This window comes from Xiphophorus couchianus, chromosome 12 (assembly GCF_001444195.1).
Source record: "Xiphophorus couchianus chromosome 12, X_couchianus-1.0, whole genome shotgun sequence".
Taxonomy (NCBI): Eukaryota; Metazoa; Chordata; class Actinopteri; order Cyprinodontiformes; family Poeciliidae; genus Xiphophorus; species Xiphophorus couchianus.
The window spans coordinates 2,801,572-2,809,641 of record NC_040239.1 but is presented as its reverse complement, the minus strand read 5'-3'; positions in this window follow the sequence as shown (position 1 = coordinate 2,809,641).

The following is an 8,070-nucleotide window of genomic DNA, read 5'->3' as shown; positions in this document are numbered from 1 at the left end:
ACGCCTATGTGACAATTTATTTTTTTTAATTTATGAAAACTTTGTTTTTACAAGGAAATGTTTCTCAAATAAAGTGTATTACAAATATTTGAGGGTCGATTTACTGAAAACAGTTTATTTCACTGGATTTTATTTAGGAGCTCATGGATTGAAGGGGCTGCATGTAAAAGCAAGTCATGCATTTCAGATTTCCACTCGTGAAAAATCCTAATAAAAAAAGGATAAAATTTGTGGTGGAGATTTTCCAAAATATGAAAAAGGTGTGAATGATTTGGAGGGCGTTGCAGACGGATCACGCTTCTTTTTAAACTGTCTTCTCAGTGCAAATTAGCATATTGGCACAATGAGCCGTCAGAGGAAGAAGAATCGCTGGCTGTCCTGTGAAGCGGGCAGAACCAGCCCATTTCTGGGTTCTGTGGCGAAGTTTCCCCGTCCTGCATACTGGCAACGAAGTACAGAGTCGATATGGGGGAAAATGTTCTATTGCGTTTCCTCACAATAAGCAAATATACCCAGGTCTGTCCATGTAAAATTTAAAATAAAATATACAAACATTTAAGGAGCCTCAGTGTGAGGCTCCTTAAATGTATATATATATATATATATATATATATATATATATATATATATAGTACAGACCAAAAGTTTGGACACACCTTCTAATTCAATGGGTTTTCTTTATTTTCATGACTATTTATAACAGGGGTCCCCAAACTTTCTCCTGTGAGGGCCACATAACTTGTCCCTTCTCTGATGGGGGGCCGGGGTCAGTTTGTAACAGAAAAACTGTGATGATTGTAAGAGTGCTAAACATAAAAATGTATTGTTTTTCAGAAAGCACAATCAAATAACCTTTTCTGGATTCTTCAGAGAACAAAAGTCAGGAAATAACACTATTTATGAAATAAATAATAACCAAATAACACTGGGTTCTCCACATAAAAAAAAGGGTTAGGGTCAATTATATGCATGTATAAAATAGTTACTAACTAGTAGTTAATAATAAATAAAGTTCATTACTAACATTTATTTTATTGCAAAAGTCCAACTTATCAAATAAAAATGCACATATATGAAAATACTCTGGTATTGTTCAGGGGGCCGGACCAAATGTGGAGGCGGGCCGCATCTGGCCCGCGGGCCGCAGTTTGGGGACCACTGGTTTATAAGGCAATAAATCCCCCTTATTAACCTGACAGGGCAGGTTGACCTATGAAGTGAAAACCATTTCAGGTGACGACCTCTTGAAGCTCATCAAGAAAATGCAGTGTGTGCAAAGCAGTAATCACAGCAAAAGGTTGCTACTTTGAAGAAACTAGAATATAAGGGGTATTTTCAGTTGTTTTACACTTTTTTGTTTAGTTCATATTTCCACATGTGTTATTCATAGTTTTGATGCCTTCAGTGTGAATCTACAATGTCAATAGTCATGAAAATAAAGGAAACTCATTGAATCATTGAATTAAAAGGCGTGTCCAAACTTTTGGTCTGTACTGTATATATATACATATATATATATGGGGGGTGTATATGTATATAAGAAATGTATATAATTATGCTCTTTGGTGCAAAAAACTTCAATCAGTTTTTTGCACCAAACTGATTAAAAATATATTTATTCCCTGCATGTTTATGTCTGTTTGTGTGAGGTTGAGCTGGAACTGCACTGAAAACGGCCCTTCAAACCATTCAGACTATCAACACAACAGAGACACAATCAAAACTGTCAGATGACTTTATTACTCCGCGATAATAACTCAAATAGTCCAAATGTATTTTTTCTTTCTTTCCTGCTTACGGAAAGTTTCTGTTCATATCTCAGTAGGGATGGAAAGAGATGGAAATCACATGTTTGGCTTGTTTTCCTTTTGCATTTCAAACATAAAAGATATAAAACTTCAGATTTCACAAACGAGATACTAACAGATATGGATAAATCTTACAAAAAAAAACTTCTATTACAGCAGAAAGCACGAAGCAGAGTCTGGACATTCTGTATTAATTAATCAAATTAATGAATTTTGTTCCTGCATAATTTTTACACAGAAGTATTCTCACACACACACACACACACATACAACCTGTAAATTTTATCTGCCATTATTTATCTGTAATCCATTCCCTAACATTCTTGTATAATCTGTATCTGTGCATATAGCTATAATCTGTGCATATAGCTCCCATATTTATACTTATACACAATATCTATATCTCTTGCTACAACCCCTTATAGTCCATACATACATAGTCTTGTACATCTGTAAATAAATATTCATATCTCGTAGAGCACTTCTGGATAGATGCAAACTACATCTCGTTGCTTGTACTTGTGACAGTGCAATGACAATAAAGTTGAATTCTATTCTATTCTCATAAATGTTTGTGAAAAACTTCCTCCATTTTTCAATTACAAAATACTTGTCATCAGATTTTAGTTCCAAATACTGGAGGAATGAGTCCAGTGAGGACGATCCAATCTGATTATTGTTTCCAGCACGCTGCAGTGAATTGGGAAAAAATGCCTGCAGTGCAATAAAGACCTGATGCTGCAGCTGTGTTATCAGAACGCTGAGACAACATTGCTTTGTTTTTTTCATCTGCTTCATCGGCCATTTCTAATCCTGCTTCTCTTTCAGACATTAAATTCCTCAAAGTCATTTTACTCTCCCTCAGATGAAGGAGAGGATCCGCACGCCTCCTCCATCCGGACTCAGCGCTCCAGTTTCCAGCTGCATCTACATCTGAATAATGCTGCCGCTCCAACTTCTCCATTTGCATTCAGACATAAAAAAACAAACATTTAAGCACCATGATTCAGCCTTTAAACAGCCTGAAAGTGGAGATGTTTTAAGATAATCATCGTATCACAACAGAAAACTTGAGATTCATGTAAGAAAACTACAAATCCAATTTTCTGCAATTAAAGATAAAAGGTTTATTGAAAACAGCAGCTGACAAAAGAAATCCTGACAGTCAGCTGAGGAGCTTTGTGAAGCTTTCTTTGCAAAGACGATCGGCTGTAGCTATAATTTTCCATTGTGTTGCTACCGTCTCAGTTTCATGTTGTTCTATTATACGTATAACAATGGCTATTTTAAAGGATTCTCTTTGGATTTTTGGAAATAATAACATATAAGCAGCACAAAAAGCCTGTTAAAATCCATTTCTGTGGAGGCTGAAGCAGAACAAGTTGAAGCTGGAGGTGCTATTGAGGATTTGTGATTGTACCTCCATGATTGCAGCAATCTCTAAGCATTACATCCATTTGTGTTTGAAAAAAAAAAAATCAAGAAACGGGTTTTTTTCACCCAGATAATTTCCCAGACTGCTTTGAGTCGGGTAATTACGCGACCCTGGCTGAACGGCGACTGTGTTGAGCCTTCGCTCCATTTCCTGCCTCTGTGAGCAGAAGACAGGAAATCAGATGAAGATTCAGTCAAGACGAGCAAAACTGGAAACCAAGCATCCATTTCTTTCATAGTGTTTGGGTTGAATATTCGGTGTAATTAGATCAAAACACCTTGATTGGATTATGATAAATTGGTCTAGTTAAAGTTTAATTTGGTCCCAATTGTCTTGTAAAGTTTAAGTTTGACATATTTGCTTACAGATTTCTAGATCGGGCGTGTCAACCTCATTTTGAGCCATGTGAAAAATCTGAATGTTCTTAAAGGGCCGGTTGTGCCAGAATGTGTTGAAGAAACCATCAAACTGTTCAAATCTGAACAAATAACTGTTTGCTTCAGCATTCAATAAGTGTTTCTGAAATAATATGGAACATCTTTCTGATCAGTCTCTCCAGGATTCACTGATTGATTTAGTGTTTTTTTTGCTTTCAAAATGACAGATTTTGTGGAGCTGATTTAGAAATGTTTATGAGGAATATTTACCATATTGGCGCTAAGGTGTGATATTACTTCACCTCAAGTAAAGCTGAGGCAGCACTGATCTAAATCCAATGGTTTTGATCAATTTTGAGGATCTGTTGATTTCATGTGAATTTTGGAGAAAATGATAATTATTTGGTGGGAATTATTGATGTAGTTTGGAGACTAAAGGGCCACATAAGAAGCTACGGCGGGCCAGATTTGGCCCCCGGACCTTGAGTTTGACACGTGATTGTCAAATAAAATTTTGTAGCACATAAGAAAAATCAGAGAAAGTACAAATTCAAGAATGATTTCATTTAACAAGAATGATTTCATTTACTAAGAATGATTTCATTTACTAAGAGGGGAAAAATCCTCCAAAGGAAACTGTTAAATCCTGTTTTACTGGATGATAAATTGTCCCAGACGTTATCGCAATAAATTATAATATTGTTGTCTTGAGATCATTTCCAAGTAATGTAACAATAATAATGGCATAATAATGTAAAACACATTGTCAAACTTTAAATTCTAATAAACATTTAACACTGGAAGTGGAAGATATTTTAAATATTAAAACTAAAAAAGCAAAACAAACAAAATGAATTATGAAAAACAAAATTGACCTTCAAAAAACGATTGAGCCAAAAACAGCAAACTATTTTAATTTATTATGCAATTAATTGATTTATTGCGGCAGGCCTACATGTCCAAACAATTATTTTTCAAATTATTTTTATTGACACGTCTCCTTCACATGTAATTATTTTCTGCTTCGAAATCATTTCTAAAGCTTTTGGATTCCAGGAAAAACACAAATTAAGAAAGAAATGGATCACCACCAGAAACTGACCGCTTCTTCACGATTCCCAAGACTTCTGGAAAAATCTTTTGTGGATTAACTGGACTCTGCATCTCGTTACGTCGAAGTAAAACTAACATAATTTCAGAAAATGATTGTCTCAGTTCAGAGATCCAGATGTTGGTCGACTGAAATTCACATCAGCCTAAACTTAATGCAACAACTCTCTTAAACGTTTGGTTTTCCGTCTCCTCTGTAAACCGCCTGTCTGTTTTTGCGTCAGCCTGGTCGACACCATGAACTGAACTTGTGGATCCGTCAAAACAAAGCTGCTAATTTCCTTTCCTCTGGCATCGTTTTGTTTTCTCCCGGTTCTGAGAGTTCAGCTTGAAATTCAAAACTAATTTGAGAACGAGTGCAGCGAGAGTCTGCAAAAATAATTCTGACACCAACAGTGAAAGGAAAGCAGAGAGATTCATATTTTCATACCCAGATATTAAGCCTTCTTGAATTGACACAAACACTAATTTCCCCTGCTGCAGTTTAATTTCATTCACTGGCCGGGTGTCACACCTATCAGACATAATTGGGCCATTTAGCCAACCTGAATGCGTTTTCTCTTCTACTGTTGGCGAATCAACATCCAGCCGCCTGCTGGATGTTGATTCACGTCGCAGCTTTGGGCTTGTTAAAAACAGGGAAGGTGGGAAGAAAATTGGCCGTTTTAATGGTCATTTTATGGTCATAGTGTGAATTTTTCCTCACTATTAATAAACAAACCATCAGGAGAAACTCACCCCAGTCTAAGTTTAAACCCAACTCAGTTATTTTAAAACTTTATACTCTTTGAAAACTAAAATCTAGAAAGTTAAGAGCTTTCTTCAGGTTATTTTAATGCTTTTTAAATATTTTAAAGTACATTTATTTATTCTTTTAACGTATAATGTCTGTCAGTGAGGTGGCAACAGGTTTACCTTCACAAGTGGAGAGTTACAGCTTTCGCTGTGGTGCTCCACTTCATATATGTATAAAAGTTGATTAGAAATTTATTCAGGTTTAATTGAGACTGAAAGAAATGGAGAAAGTTGATGGAAAAGACTAAAAGGGAAAGAAAGAGACAAGAGTAGAAGAGAGGAAAAGCATCAGTCGCTTCTGCACCTGCAGAAAGAGAGAAAAAATAAACTGAAAACACAAACAAAGAATTACATCACTGAAAAGAACATGATATATACGCATAGTGGCAGCTGCAGCCCAACGTATCTGAAAAACTTCTTTAACATTTTAGTCCATATGTGCGTGATGTGAAGCAGACATCATTATTTTCCCAGATTTTCCAGTTATTTATTGCTGTATGGATGGATTAGGAGTTAATTAGGAGAAAATTGATTTGGTTCTTGATCCCTTTTGCCTCCAGAAATATTCATATTTGGTTTAGTTTAAAAAAAGTTTTAGATTACAAGTACAAAAGTGAAGGTGTGTCATTGGGATTGTATGTGATCGACCTGCGTAAAAATAAAATGCAAACTTTACTTTCATTTGCTGAAACGGTTAATCTGATTCATCACAATTAATTGATTATTGAAATAATCTTCAACTAATTTAGTAATGATTCATTGTTAGCTGGAAAGGACACTCAAAAAGGTCATTTACTGAAAAACATTTTCAGTGCAAACATTTTACAAAAATATACACATTTAGCACTTAAAAAAAACTTTTCTCTAAATATATTTTACAAAAAACTTCTCAATTGGCATTTGGGTGTTTTATTTTTTTGTCTCTTGGGCCAACATCAAGTCAAAAGAATTCAAAAACAACAAATATCAACCTAAAAAAGCATCATTTTTATTTGTTTTTCATTGTAAATACAAATGTTTAAAATAATTTGCTGTGCGAACAGAAAGGCGTCTAGTTTTCTAATTCTTTTAGACTCATTTTAACAAATTTCTTCACACTTTGGATCACCATCTTTCAAAGCTTTTTGGGTAAACATGGCTCTACTTCTGATAAAAGTTTGGTTTAAAAACATTAGTAATTTGTTTTGTACTCAACATTAAAAAACAAAAACTAACTATTCTTCAACTGCAATTGGGGGCCACAAAAAATCAGTCCAAGGGCTACAAATGGCCCTCGAACCGCACTTTGGACACACTTCCAGCGGATTAAATCGATCTGAATTTTAAAAAATGCCGAGACGCTGAACGACTGATTTTTATTTTGTTTTTTTCTCTTTTTAATTAGCAGATTTTCTGTAAATGAGAACAGCAAACAACACTTGAGTTTGTCTCGTTTAATTAGCATGTTGCATTATGAATCTGAAAGTTATTTTTCTTGTTCGTATTCGCTTTCACACGGTTGAAGGGCGAATCAATTAAAAACGTCGTTGAAGAAGAAACGTAAACGCTGCTGGAAATATTCTGACAGCTTCATGCAAGAGTGAAACGCTGCCATAAATGATAAAGTTTCTTTTACTGAAAATTCAGAAAGATTCATGGAACTGTTTCAAAACCAAATAAATAAAAAACTTTAGGAAGTCTGGCTTGTTTTACATAGTGTGGTTCTGTTAAGTGCTTCTGAGCGGTCAGCATCTTACCAGTAGCAGATAACAGAAATAAATCACTCAGTCAGAAATAACCAATCAGAGCCAGGAGGAGGGTCTTAGCGCTGTCAATCACCCTCATACACCAGTGGCTCTTTGCTACACTAGTTCACTGGTTCATCATGAATGCTAAAGCTAGTTAGCATAGCCACCAATGGCAGCAGTTTTCCTGTAATAATAATCTGTTTCTACGCCACTTACACATTTAACAGCGCATACATGAGCTTGATTGACAATGCTAAGGTTGCCTTCTGGCTCTGACAGACAGTTTTAATAAATACATTAAAAAAAAACATACTTTTGTAAAAGTTCTGCAACTTTAATCAAATTCCAGTCCATTTGTCTAAAAGATCCAGTTTGTTTGTTGAGGTGTGAACTCGTAATCGAACTCTGGTCCGCCTGAAAACCTCAGTCTGGGTTCGCGTGAGGTGAACGTTGGTGTGCTTTGAATTCATATGCGAACACCAAGTGGACCGCAGACCGCTCCAAAAGCAGGAAGTGGACAACAGCACAGGGCATTCTGGGTAAATACAAGCAAAACAAACATGCTAGCCTAGTGGAAAAAGAGTAATCCTACAGATGGTCAAATCTGACGCCGCTCCATTTTTGTTTACATTTCATGAAGAAGGAAGTCGCACTCAATGTCTTTTTTTAGAAGTTTTTATGTCGTTTCCTTCAGTGGTTCCTGGTGCGGCGCCCCCACAGGCGAGGAGGAGAACAGGTAACAAATGTTGCAACTTTGGTCCCAAATTAAACCGAATCTACTGGACTATCAGGTGAGAAAATTTCTTTTAATTGAGCTT